We start from the raw sequence: 15,640 nt of genomic DNA, 5'->3' as shown, positions 1-15,640 counted from the left end.
ATTTGTAACATCAAGCATGTTACATTATAATTGTTTGATTTCAATACAAATAATAATATTGGAACTAAGTTCCTTATCGCGCGTTGTGAAAGGGGGCTAGACGGAAAAAATTCTTACGAAAAGTTGTCACGACACTTTTTTGCTATTTGCTATTGTAATACACCAGTTCTCGTCCGATCACCGAAGTTAAGCAACGTCGGGCGAGGTCAGTACTTGGATGGGTGACCGCCTGAGAACTTCTCGTGCTTTTTTTTTCGTCGTAAGATTGGTGTCGAGAAAATCTATCATACTGTTATGATACCAATTAACATATAAATTAATCCAAAGGAATTTCGTTCCATACGGGTGTCCCTTGACACCTCTAAAGTTTTTTTTATTTAATACATGAATTATGGAAATTTATGCAGACGAATTGTAAACTTGAAATACCTCATATGAAATATTTACTAACGAGGAATAACGAGTGTAACAAACTCTTTATCTACAAATACTTTTTCAGGCTTTTATTTTGATGTGAAAAACGCATTTATTGATCATATTTCTATAAAACGAGAAATACAGGGAAATATCACAATTGTATGAAGACATGTCTTTCTCTCTAGTTCGTATAGTTCGTCTTTAGTTTAAAGCTTAATATTGGAGGCCTTACAGCTACATCAGAAGTAACTTAGGATAATTTAGGATGTCTTATCGAATGATACTTCGAGTGCTTTCAGCCTGAATGACTCCATTTTCGTCCTTCAATTTAAAACAAGAACATACTAAAAAATGTTTTGGGCTGGATGGATTTGACTGTTTAATATTCCATGAGTCATTTGCGATTCAAAAACGAGCCTTTTAACCCGGTCCATTAACGTCCTGTTATAACCAGCTTATCATAGACTACGAGTTCAAATCGCGCAGTTAACGACGGCTAAGTAAACATTATTAGACCCGTTGGATACTGTAAAGGTGAAAAGTTCAAGTTAGTGTGGGTTGAAATGAAACAGCTGCTTAGTGTAAGTTGTGATAACGTGGGTATAGAATGTAAATTTATCTTACTAATAATATTTAAAGTTTAACGATGGGTGGTTGTTGTTTCCTTCAGGTAACAGAATAAATTTTGTAGAAAAATATATTCAGTAAACTATCTTCATTGGAAGTGTTCTATGAAGTGAGCTTTTCCTGAGGTTAATTATTTTTCTACATCCTTTATGTGTCTTGCCTTATATATCTGCATTGTTTTTTTCATGATTTTCCGTTAAAAAAAGTTAAGTGTATATAATATATGCTGTGTTTTACTTTTTAACTGACCTCAAAAAATAAAACCGATATTGGAGGTTATCAATGAGAGTGATTGCGCATGTAGTAAGTGGTGTACGGGATTGGAGTGCTAGACGTTAAGGTTGAGATTTGCTTAACAACATATGCTACCTCCATATGTTTATGAAAAAGCACTAATTCTTTTTAAATCACTTGATAGTTAACATGATTATCAGGCCATATTACTCAATCTGAATATTCCTTACACAGTGACAGCGCCCGCTGAGCCGAACCCGTATTGACACATTGACAGCCTCGCCACATCCTCATTATGGAATGAACTGGTTAAGCCAGCGGTTAATTGAGACCATTAATTTAGTGCATTCCGACCACGTTGAATAAATGACAATTTTCTAAATGTTCCATATCGATTAAATATGTGCTATTTTTATTGAATATTACCAATGTAGCTTGCTTAAATTGGTAACAGTTTTGAATACCATCGCACTTTTTTGACGATACTAATTATTTAGGAGTCTCGGAGGACCTTCATTGGAACACCTCCAAGTGAGTTTTGCTCCGGAAACGCGTCAAAAATTTTATAAAGATTTATAAAGTAAACTTTGCACTGTAAAACTAATTACCGCTAGTCTAACATAAACCACATTCAAAATGGCCGATTAAGTTTATAAAATTAATAGGGATGTGAAAAATAATCGATTTTTTTTAAAGTGAAAATCGATTTTTGTATTCGATTTTAATATTAAAAATAATTGAAAATTCGGCGACCAAATATTCATATACTAACTCTAACCTAACCAATCTAAATAATATTTGTTTTTGTGGACAGCTCCGATCTAAATAGTAATTGTTTATTCAAGCCTCGGCTTCTCGGCGTCCTGGTCGCCTTCGGCGACCAAATATTCATATACTAACTCTAACCTAACCAATCTAAATAATATTTGTTTTTGTGGACAGCTCCGATCTAAATAGTAATTGTTTATTCAAGCCTCGGCTTCTCGGCGTCCTGGTCGCCTTCGGCGACCAAATATTCATATACTAACTCTAACCTAACCAATCTAAATAATATTTGTTTTTGTGGACAGCTCCGGCGCTACGGGAAATCTAGCCCCTCCACCCTTGCGTACCAAAGCACAGGCATTTTATTCAAGCCTCCGCAACCTCGGCTTTTTGGTCGCCTTCGGCGACCAGCCTCAGCCGCTACAGCTTTCATAATGCCTGTGCTTTGTTACAGCGGGTGGGGGCTGCTCTTCCTCCGCGCCTCCGATTATTTATATACACTCTAGGGGTAAGACAGACAAGACCACGTGGATAGTGGGGTGCTCTGATTCGGTTTTGGGTACTTTTTGGATATTAAAGTAAACACTTTATTCTAGTAAAAATTAAATAATATAGAAAGTTGCAAACAATGAAATACAAGTACTAATTAGAAAATACAGACGAGTAGGTATCGATAATTTCAAAAAATTTCGGAACCCTATAATCTATCAACACGAAATTAGGTTAATTTCAATGTTGATTATTCTATAACTTTAAATTTCAAAAATGAGGAAATAATCGATAAATAAATAAAACGATTATTAACAATCGATAAATTAAAAACACGATTTTTTTAAGTGAACGTCACATCACTTATAACCAATAGAAAAGTAGAAAATGGCGGATTGTTTACAAATTTTAATACATTACACAAAACTTTAAATTTTTTATAAAAATATTTAGACGCGTTTCCGGAGCAAAACTCACTTGGAGGTGTTCCAATGAAGGTCCCCCGGACACTCCTAGATAATTAGTATCGTCAAAAAAGTGCGGTGGTATTTAACACCCAACCCCTTAAATTTATTTCAATATTCGACTATTCTAAAGAATTCCCTAGTATATTTAGTTTTGAATTCCGCTTTCATCATTCGAATATTTTTAAGGTAATATTTTGATATGAGGCATTTAGATAGATTACATTATTTTTATGTAAAGAAATATATTTTTAGTATAACATGGAAATTTTATATAAAATGTTGGGAAAAATTTGTACGAACGATTGAATTTAATTGACATGTTTTATATAAACATTTTGAAAGCGGGACGCTCGCGCTGGCGTGTTTACTTTATATTTATTAAAATTGTTGTGGAAATGATTTCATAGTTATTTAGTTAGTCTAGTAAAACAAAATCTATGTATCGTCTCCACGTCTCAGTTTCATAATTTTAAAAAATATTGCATTTGATTCATAGGAAAACAATATATAACGGAAATCCAACCATAGAAGTCCGAATTTAATACTATAAATTTTATTCTTAATTCGAAGGATTAGCTAGAGGTAGATGCATATTATACAATGCTTGATGCTTGTGTGGGTCTCATACAGTATCGTACTTCCCAGATGATTCATGTAATAAATATAGAAAAAAAATCTGTACTGGCTAAAATATGCGTCATACAATTTTCTCAGTACGTATACACAGGTGGGATATTCAGAAATCTCGTTCACAAACGCTCGGCGTTGAATATATTATGCTCACAGAATTCCTTATGAGGCTTATTGCGAGTACTCTGAATTGAATGGAATAAATATTAAATTGAGGCTTACAATGGGTTTATGGATTTATTTATAATTTAAAAAAAAGTGATTTTACGAGGAAAACTCGAGCTACAGTTTTGCAATTAAGAATGAATTAGCCAAATAGAATGTGATACCTAGTAGACAAGAAGATATAAGTCAATTCGTAATAATAAGCAATTATATAAATAAATAATTGTGATATTTAAATGATAAATATCACAATTATTATTTAATTTCGCTGTTCGGTGATATAGCTTTCGAACCCTCTAAAGTGTATTGTCTCTTTATAATGCAAAATATGTTTTTGTTGTTAGTGGAGGTATCACATTCCTATTCCGCCTTGAATATTTTTTCCATAATTTCCCCAGCTTCAAGGAAGTTATTGTATGGCAATAGAAAAATAAATACATAACAGCCGTAGTAGCATTGTCGTAAGATTTTAGATTTAATAAGTGTTAGGATCAAGACCAGTTTTCATATTAATATATATTTTTATACTTGTTTTAATTTTGCTAGTTAGCCTATTGTTATTCTTTAAATAATACCTGCTTATGAGTCGTTATATTGACATCACAAAGTACAAACAGCGCTACATCGAAAGTTACTTGTAAAACTGACATAAAAGTCATGAAGCTAAACCTATATTATTTACCCGATAAACATGAACTTGGTTTATGGATCGTGAGATCTTGAACAAACTAATAATGTTCATAATAGAACAAGATCTTATAACATTTTTTTTTGAATACATATGATTTTATCGAGCAGTGTTGGCCTAGTGGCTTAGGCGTGCGACTCTCATCCCTGAGGTCGTAGGTTCGATCCCCATCTGGGTACCAATGGACTTCCTTTCTATGTGCAAATTTAGTAATCGCTCAAACGGTGAAGGAACTCATCGTGAGAAAACCGGCTTGCCCAAGTAGTTGACGGCGTGTGTCAGGCTCAGGAGGCTGATCATCTACTTGCCCATTATATTGGCAAATTATCATGAAACAGATAGAGAAATCTGAGGCTCAGACCTAAAATGGCTGTAACGCCACTGATTTATTTTATGACTTTATTTAAATTGTATCGACCATAATTAAAATAAAGTCCTTAACGATATACGTAGATTTCGTTCGAAATTTTAGATGAAATGACAACTAAGAATTCTACCCTATTTTTAGTAGTACTATCAAATTAATTATGCATTCTCTATAACATACTTTTCCCAATTTAACAATTAGGGTCTTAGGGATGTAGGTAAATAACTTCCTAAGTAGAGGAACCAAGTTTAATTTTTTTGCTTTTGGGGAACGAAAACTACAGGGAAATATCACAATTGCATGAAGACATCTCTTATTCAAACTCAATGACATGTCTTATTCATATAGGTAAAGAAGTACACTTATGAATCGTCAATAAGAAGTTAAATTACATGTAAATTTATATTTACTACCAGTTCGCAAGTCAAGGGTGTAGAGCGGGTAAGAAGAACTGGCAAGAAACTTTCCGCCACGCTTTTTAATCGCCAAGTATTGTCATACAAATTGTTTGAACTGGAGCAAATCAATCCCAAGGATTAGGATCATTTAAGTATTCGTCAAATTTATAAAAAGCTTTATTGATTGATTTACGTTTAGCGAGGGCTTTGAATTTATTTAGCGATAATTCTCTAATTTCGCTTGGGAGTTTGTTGTAAAAACGAATACAATTTCCATATAAGGAGTGGATATATCTTTTGAAGCCTGGTTGGTCGTAAACTCAAATTACACTATTTCGCGTTTTATACTGGTGAAAGTCACCATTTGTTTTAAAATCGTTTATATTTTTTTGTACGTACGGCTTTAAGAATGTATTGACCAGATAGTGTCATAATATTTAAGTCCATAAACTTATTCCGAACCGACTTACTTACTTAAACACAACAAATACCCCGAACAGCCCGCTTCTGCAGCAGAAATATTGATTGAACCTCTGAAGCAGCACCCTACAGTAGAATACCTTTTACCTATTACTATCTCATAGGTCGTATACTTCGCCTTTAGTTTAAAGCATAATATAGGAGGCCTTAAAGCTAAAGCAGAAGAAACAAAATGTTACATTAACATATATACTCGTTTAAGTAAATGACAATGAAAGGGCCCTTAATAATCTTTGTTCATGAATTAGGAGCGTAACACAATGTTGGGACATCAAACTGAACGGCGTCATAAGCAATTCCTTATTATCTATTACGTCCCGGAGATCCCGTGGGATTATCTTAATCTCTTTAACCCTCGCCACAGATTATTTAGAACAGTTGGACCCTGATCGTGTACTGCTTTCGGACGTCACAATCCAATTTAGTTCACGTAGGCTTCATCGCAGTTCAAGAATGCAACGTAATTGGATCTTAACGTGTGTGACCTGAGGTCGTCCATGATATATTATTGATATACGAAATGCTTAGAATTATTCCCGTATCACGTCGTAAATAATTCCAAATGCGACTGAAAATTTACGAATCTTAGTCCGAATTACGATTACGAACAGCCAGTATGAAGATTAAATATTGTTTCATTTCTTTTCAAAATATGCGTTCATGTTGATCTATACGAAAATTTAAAAAAGTTTGCTTATAGCGACTTTCTTGTATAAATAAATATTATTATTTTTATTTGGCCTTATATAAGATAAAAGTTTATTTGTATTTTTATGGGCTTTTATAAAAAGACCGAGTGACCGACCACCTCGAATACCGAGTATTGCGCCGATGGATTTTGTTAATTAACTAATTATTAATTATTTCAATAACAATTGTTGACGACGCAAGTGTAATGTGGTTAGTCCCTGAAATCAAACATGCCTCAGGAAATTGTGCCAAGTTAAACACCCTTATTTTTAAAAACTAAATAAGACTGTATGTAAAATCGTTTTGTTGTCTCAAATTGGGTGTATAATGTGATAAAAAGAGACAAACGGTACAATTATATTGAGTTTTTATGAGTAAGGGGGTAAATCTGAAGGAACACTGAACTGAATATATATCGAAATTAAGATGATTTCCTTTTATTTCAGGTAAGCCCTATATAATATTTGTGGGAAATGAATGCAGAAGCGACGGTATTTTATGGTATGTATATATTAAACGTATAGTTTCCGTTACACACAATACCTACTGTCACAGTGGAAGAAGGAATAGTGAACTGTTTACAACATTCCTCCAACCTAAAGAAGCCTTGACCAGTCTAACAACTGGCGGGCTGAAGGTGCAAGTGGTGGTACAGAAGTTGTTTATATAAATATATCCTTAGCGTCTGGAAAGGCTTTGTTAGCGCGTTTCAGGGTTACGTCATCGCAGTGGTTGTAGCCGTTGAATATACTCGTAGGTGTCGCTATAAAGCCATAAAAAATACAGGTCTACCAACGTTATAGGTTTTTGATATACATATATTTTTGACGTGATAACGTCTTTAAAATCGTTTTAGTCGGGTGACATGTTCAGAAACTTGTGTCACACCAAAACCTCACGAGCGCGATCGCAGGTATAACGAGAGAGAGACGGACCGATCTCCCGTCTCATCTCGACCGCTGCCAGTCATTCCGTGAAACATGTCACGCGGAATCCTCACGAGCGGAGGCTGGCATAGCGTTCGAGTGAGTGGACCGATCTTCCGTGAATAAAACGATAGATGTAATTTAAAATTTGAAAAAATTGTTATCTTCATTAATTCCTTACTTCCCAAAAACTTATATCACCAATAAGACGTTATCACGTAAACATCTCGATCGTAAACCTACTTTACAAACAACCAATATTTTTAAACGAAATAGTAATGGAGCTGTACTCGTCCAAACCTAGAGCTACGCTTGAACGATCAAAGTTATTAATTCAAACACTTCATCCATGTTAACCCTTCAATTATAATCCTATACGAGATCATTGAATATCATCAAATTAGGACCGATCGAGAGTTGGGAAATTCGTTAGGCAAATTAATATGATAATTGATTTCCATTGATATGTTTTAAATTAATTTGTGATGAAGAAATCGTGTATTATATGTTTTTCAACGAAAAATTTCATAATCAAGCGACAAGAGCAAAAGTATCGTCTTTTGTTTTTCATTTTCAATTCCACATCTCTTTTTAAAAGATTATACTAAATTTTTACCTATGTTTAAAAAAATTTGACTTAGGGTCGAAGAAAAGAGCGTACCAATTTATGAAAGCGCGCGAGCCTTCTGACACTGGCAGTCCATGGGCAGCGGCGGTAGCACTTTACATCAGGTGAGGCACCTTCACGTTTGCCCCCTGTTCTATAAAAAAAGGTTAAAATGTGCATGTTATTATAATTTCAAGGCTCTTAGTCTTATACAAGTTTTAGTAATTTATTCTCGAGGGGCTTGCATGTATCGTTATCATAAATCTAATTTATATTGATTGGCATATGATGTGAAGTTATTCTAAGTTATAAAACCTTACATTTTTATTAATAAACAAGCTCTAGGATTTATAAGAGTTAGGATTAGAAAATAAGGATAATACATCTCTTGCAACATTGTATTAAAAATGAAATTTTTGCCCTCGTTATTTTAATATTAAGTTTTTCCTTAAGGCGGCGAGCTTAAATGATATTTTTAGAAGCGGATTGCCGTATTACATAAGACTTTCAAGTTTCTGTTCGTCTCCCTTGTTGCTTTACTTTAATTTTTATAATCTAACTAGATAAATATATCGCCAGCAATGTGATTCAAACTCTCACATAATAATATCAGTATTGAAACCCAGATTGCACAATGCTCACATAATCCGTCGACACGGCACAGTTTAATTTCCCCGGGAAGTACGCCATCTTGGTGCTTTTGCTTTAAGGCATTGTTCACAATAACGCGTTTATTACTCGACTCTAAGCTGCGACTATATGTCTAAGCATGAACTAGTAGGTTACAAAATGTTATTACTTATATTTGTTACGTAATACATGTATTACGTAACTAATATTGTTACGTATTTAACAATCAGAGATTGCGCTATTTTGTTTTCTTATATAGCGATTAGCGATTGAGGTGTCGATGGTACAAAAAATTCACTACTGTTTGTTTACTTAAACCCTTTTTATAGTTATACTAGCTGATCCGGCAAACGCCGTTTTGCCATGTCATTATATCATTTATGGTTATTGTGCCTCACTCGACATAGATAGGTATAGTGTGTCGTGGACTTTTTTGTAGATATTTATAAGATCTACAATTACTTAGAACATTTTATGGTTCTATCTTTAATAGTTTAGGCAGGGTACGCAAAATAAGTAACTTTTTTGGTTGATTTTTTACACCTTGTGTCCGAAAAACCCTAATATCTTACGGAACCCTATTTTTGTTCAAAATTAAATATAGCCTATATTACTCCTGGATAATGTAGCTTTCGAATGGTGAAAGAATTTTTAAAATCGGTCCAGTAGTTTATGAGCCTATTCATTACAATCAAACAAACAAACAAACAAAGTTTTCCTCTTTATAATATTAGTATAGATAAAAAATGAATTGCTGTTCGTTTGTCTCACTAAAACGTGAGAATGGTTGGTCCGATTTGCCTAATTATGGTCTTGGAATATGTGTGAAAGTTCAGGGAAAGTTTAAACGGTGGAAAACCTAAATAATAAGTATAAAAAATTACTTAAAACGACAAATTTTCAATAAAAATAGCTAGGGCTCTTGGGAAATATTTGATATCTTTTGTCTTTTTATAAATAAAGGATTGACACTTGGCTGTCTTATATTTATAGATAAAGGTCATAAATGTGTGTTTCATAGCTGTAGTATGAGGTTCGATCGATCTCTTTGGTCTGTTTTAAAATTTTTGATTAAATATTTGATACAAATCATACAGTCGTAAATAACTTAGTAATGCGTATAAAATATTATATGTGTCAGACCTACTAAACAATGTCTTTTTTCATTTCATTTAAATGCTGATTACGGTATGCCGCCATACTAGCATTTGAAAATAAAATTACTATGAAGAAAAGGGCAATTAGTAGCAAGTTTAATAATCATTATGAACGCATCCCACGCAGCTTTCATGGAAGCAATCAGGTTGGTACTGCGGCTTATACACAATGATTGTATATAATGCATATTGTAATTACTGTTTCTATTCGTATTTAATGTATATGTAGAAAAGGCCACTTAACTTAAGTTCCCGTAGTATAGGGCATACAAATACATATCTGTCTAGCGACATATGGGGAGGGGGGATCTTTGATTTTTTTATAGTGGTTACACATACTACCTACGCTTGAACGTTTTCAATGCCTGCAAATGCATTTTCGAGGAATCCTACAAAAAATTAATACGTTCATGTACTATTATTTTTGAGAGCTTTGCTTACTTTTGCTGACAAGAGGACGGAGGGACGGAGGTTTACGCACAACGGACCTATTGAGCGTTTAAGTGCGGAAACTGATTCCACAAACCTGCTTACGTAATACTTGAACCCCCACGGTATTAATGGTGATATAAGCAAAGTAATCCGTTTACAAGCTTTAGCTTGTTTTTTACGAGTTGTACCAGGTCTACATGTTTAATGTATTAAACGACTACTATTTTTATCAATTGATTTCCGAATTACAATAGTATTTTGATAAGGTCTTTTTTACGCCGGTGTTCAAATATAATTTGAACATTGGCCCCGACATTTATTACGGATGCAATTATAGTGATGACACTGTTTAAATTAACATGAATTTAAGCAGATCGTATGTACCAGGAAAATTTATTATCTGACAGATATTTCGTCGTGGATATCTTGCTTCAAGTATTCGAGGAAAAATAGAAGAACATATGCGTGCCGTTTTATGTGGGATCAGGATCTCGTTACCTCGAAACACAAATAATACGCTATTTAAGTCCGAAAGCCTTCCCATAAGTTTGATAGATTTGTGTATTTGGAGGGAAATCTGACTTTCTTCTGTATAAAATTGATATATTAAGCTTGATAATACTTCCGTAATCCTTCAATATCATGTCTTACTCTGTTTTTTTTTTGTTAATTTAACAATAACGAAACTTACTCTGATATTGTGATGGCTATGTTCTGGACTGGGGTTACCAGCTGTTTCGGTCAGAACAGTGACGTCTCGCAGGACCTAAAACCTCAACTTAGACAACCGCTTAAGTAGATGTACTATACACCAAGTAAAACTTTGTACATTTAGACACTCCACAATAATTGAAATAATAGCCACAGGGTGTTGATTTCCTTACTAATACTCATTAAATGAGTAACCATCTAGTGCTGACGCGAACATAATTTTTAATAGATTTTTAAAACTCTTTCCCATAAAACTTCTGAATTCAAATCTGAAAGTTTATGCAGCAATTATAATAGTTGTCTGGACATTTCGTGAGATATACTACAAGCATGGTAACATGGGCTTAAAATAAAACTTAAATGATTAATAAAATTTCAAAAACTGAAAGCTAGTCCACTAGTATAGAGCTGTTTAATTGTACGGGTTTCCTGGTAAATATTTAAATTTAAATTGGTTTTGTTGTAATGTGGTTGATGTATGTAAGGCTGCGGTGCGCAGTCGATCGCATTAGTGGTCTTCCGAACCACTGGCCCGACATTAATTCTCTAACCAATGTACGGTTAACGACCGCTTTTAATGCTGCTAAATATTAATAAATAATTTGTCTATACCAAACCTAAGCTATTTCGTCTCCGTCAAACCAAAATTCAAGCACTTTTATACGTTACGGTTACTAACAGTACCGATTTTTTATCATGGGACCTTAGGACTTGTTTTGGGACGTGTTATATTGTAATAGTATTAAAAAACTAATGCTAATGACTAATACTATTTTTATAAATATTTCTGGCAGTGTGAAGTTTATATGTATTACTATTATTATTAAATATTTAACAAACTCATGTCATGAGAACCTAGATGTTTATTTGCTGTAATGTAGCGAAGATTTATTTATTTACATACACATATCAGACACATTACGAATATGGAATATATAAAATGGAATACAAGTTTATTTAGGGCAGTGTCATTAAATAGCTTCACTGATATAATTTTATTAGTGTAAGAGGAGAACACACAAATAAAATAAACAGTAATATACTAATAATAACACGTGGAAATAGATACACAACTATAAAAGATATAGCTATACCGGCAATATAGTAATATGCAAATTGTATTCCAATCACGGTATACATAGTAAGAAGACAAAGGTAAATATAAACAAGGGAAAGCAGGTTTTGGGAGGACGCCGTAAGAAAGTAAGCCGAGGTAGAATGGTACAGAACGAAGGACAGATTAACATGGCGACATTTGGAGGAGTTCTTTGTTGAGAGACAAAGCGGCTGATAAGCGGTAATAACAGTAAATTATGTAAAAAACTACCCTAGACAAGTACAGCAATAAAGGCTTGTTTTATTTTATTTATTTATCACAATTTTATGTTTATATTAAGCCTCACAATATTTATTTCCTTATGTAATATTCTAAGTGACAATAAAAGTATGTTATCGTTTGACACTTTAAGATATGGCTTAAAACTAGAAGCATCAGAAACTTATATTAATCGTGACTTATTCTATAATTTTATTAAATATTTTTTTATTGATTTTTATGTTTTTGAATTGAAAACTTTTAACCATTTAGAGATACATACACGATTCATAAGTAGTATTCCTTGTTGTGTTTTGTAATATGTATTTTCTCGGAGCTTGAGAGAGAATTGAACAAAGCAAATATTTATGAGTATTATTCGCGAGGATGTTTATTCTTCGCTTTATAAATATAACAGACGTCGACAAATACACGATTTTATAGAAAATAAAATCAGCAAAATTTCTACTTAACATGCTAGGTTTTCTTTGGTTTGTAAATATAAATTTATTTTAGCTTATAAATCGATAAAGCTCATATTACAGCGTTATTATAAAGTATAGATATACAATGTATAAAAGAAATCGGAGTTTGCATTGTAACGTAATTATTTTAATTAAGATCGCATTATATTTTTATGAAGAAACTAGCTGGCCTGGCGAACATCGTACCGCCTAACAGTCGATTCTTTATTTGTTTAAAATACTTATTCTGCTATTTGGGATACCGGTCTAGCTAGTAAGATAAAAAAAAGAAAATTGATAAGACAACAAATACATTATGTCAAAAAATAAAAATTTACCTTCCCGGAACCCCTCCACTAACACTTGAACTTTATGCTATGGTATTAAAGTTCAAATTGACTTTTAAGTATTATTACGTATATTTTGTATGGTCATATAGAAAAGTGTTGTTTTTAGACTTTTTCACTCAATTTTTTTTAATTTTTCTCCGTAAGAACCATCCTCGTACTTTAAGGTATATTATAAAAAAAAATCGGTCAAGCCGTTTTCATGTTATGTCGTGACAACGGAAAATGGGTTTTATTTTTATATACATAGATATAATTATTATTGTAATATATTACAAAATTAATGATAATATATTCAGCAATTTCACAACATATTCGCTAGTTTAAATATTATTATTAGAAGTTTTTGCGTAAAAGTGTACTATCAAAATGTAAACTGATTTTGGCATTATATCATTGGGATGATGCGAGTATTGGCAAAACGACAACGCGTGGCTTCGACCACTAATGGAATTAACTACAACGTATCGGAACTGCTCGGTCACGCCACGTTAGGTACTTAACTATTTATTAAGCGGAAATAGGCAAAACCATTTCATCAGTCAAATTTTTTTTACCATTAAATCTTCCGTAGGAATTTACTCGTACTTGGATAATAAGGGAACATTTCATCGCTTTGACATCAAAAATGAAATTATTTGAAATCAATCCGAAAGCTAATTACATGTTAAAAAACTATTGACAAAATATTTTCGAGGGTCTCTATTGATCACGAATTTTAAAACCCGTTTATTTACAATTGAAAATTCAAATTTCGTCAAATTAAGCAGTCTAACAATAGTGTCAAACAGTTTTTAATTGGAAACCGTTTTTCTATAGCACTGTACAAAACGGTTTTATAAATATAATACAGCTTTTGATTGTCAATAACTCTGAGAACTCAATAGCAGCTGCTATTGTTTATACAAGATATTGTCTCGAGACTTAAATAGATATTTATATAGCGAGTGAATTTGTAAGTCAAGAGCGTTGTATAATTTATAAACCACTTTGCTGAATTATACGGTCCACTCCAGCTACTCAATAATATACATCTACACTAATATTTACAGGAGAAATAAATCTACCTTTTTAGCGAACCATATATTTCGCGACCAAACCATGTATTTTTGATGTTTTAAACCATTTCATTATCTTTCTATATTCAATAAAACATCGGTAAAAACCATGTATCAATACTAATCTTAAATAATAAACTCAAGTTGAAATATATGTGGTGCTGAAACCAGCTTTTTTCTTCACAGGCTCTGACCTAATTCATAAAACCCGCATAAACCACGATAAACGATCTGCAAGCGAAAAATGTATGAAAGAGAATTGCACATTCGCGTAATGATTGTCTTTTTGTCTCGCCTCTCGAGCAACAAGTGTCGTCTTTGCTGCTCTGACGTCATTGATAGGGTGGCCAGGGTTTTTATTTCATAATTTTTGAAATAAAGCTTATCCGAATTTGCGTTAGGTATATGAAATATTATCATAATTATATATTATTAATCTTATCGAAAATGAAACTGGGGCTTGAATTTTATGTAGTTCACTGTTGCGCAGTTTTTGTGCTGTACTTCTAAATTTCCTGTGCTCTATCTATATTGGTATAATATAATATAACTAGTAGAATTTCTTGTAGTAAAAACATATTTTAGATGAATACGATTCCTTCCTTCGTTTCTTACAAATCTTTACCAAATATCTGGTCACTCTACATTCTATACTGCAAATAGGCTATTCTATATCAGTCGCTTTGATGCGGTCCACTGGCCCGAAAAATACCCTGTTAGCTCAGCAAAAACATTCTATTTTATACACGTTTTCGACAAAAATGTCGTACCAATGCGCTATTTCTAAATGACCTTGGAATGTATTCTTGATTCTTCGCCTATTGTGAGTATTTTTAGATGTTTATAGTTCTGCTGTCTTGAATTTATATCTGTAATAGTAATTAAAAATAATATTTAGCAAATTCATTGTCGTTATTTTTTCATGTTTTATTTTCACATACAGCAGAAAGCTGTGCTATGTGCTAAATGAAAACTAATAAAAACTGTCTTCTAAATCTATCGCTCAGAACACGCAGACTATTTTTAACTATTATTCTGAAATTATTCAGTAAAAGGCAATAGTTATGCCTAGACAAGTTTTCTCTTCTTTAGCGGTATATACAACAAATTGTAAAGTACAGAAGTGTATAATATCAAGCCTTTCATAATATCAAGATTTTGTAACCCTTTAGATTATTAAGAAAATAAGAACAACGCGAAAATTACAACGTATTTTTATTATTTATGGTTACTTTTTATGAAAGCTAGCTACGAGTTACGGCATAAAGAGCTACCGAGGGCTACGATGCGTAGCGCGAAACGTAGTAACGCTACGAACTTCACATCTTTTGTTTTTCGTAGATATTAATGTAGATTTCAGCGCGCCCGGTAAAGGGATTCACTATAAATTTAAAGGATTTCGAAACGACAAGTCGTACAAAGATTTAGTTAATAAAGCCTTGGTACAAACGGACTTTGTTTGAATGCTTTATAAACGTTAATTCTGAAAACACTTTTATCAATTTGCTTATGTTTTATTTTAATTACGAGTATATTTATAAATATATTAGCTAATTATGCTTGAATTTGTAATTTT

At 32.8% G+C, this 15,640-nt stretch overlaps 1 protein-coding gene and 1 long non-coding RNA gene across 2 annotated transcripts in view; both read left to right on the top strand.

Moving 5' to 3' along the window:
* Positions 1-15,640, top strand: part of LOC125048596 (protein kinase C, brain isozyme) — a 124,451-nt gene that overhangs the window by 30,195 nt on the left and 78,616 nt on the right. The gene's annotated exons all lie outside the window — the stretch shown is intronic.
* LOC125048602 lies at positions 1,724-3,095 on the top strand. Its single transcript, XR_007116846.1, has 2 exons — positions 1,724-1,809; positions 2,986-3,095. It is a non-coding gene; the product is annotated as an uncharacterized LOC125048602 (long non-coding RNA).

The sequence above is a fragment of the Pieris napi genome, chromosome 4 (assembly GCF_905475465.1).
Source record: "Pieris napi chromosome 4, ilPieNapi1.2, whole genome shotgun sequence".
NCBI classification, from domain to species: domain Eukaryota; kingdom Metazoa; phylum Arthropoda; class Insecta; order Lepidoptera; family Pieridae; genus Pieris; species Pieris napi.
This window is presented reverse-complemented; position numbering and strand designations above follow the sequence as displayed.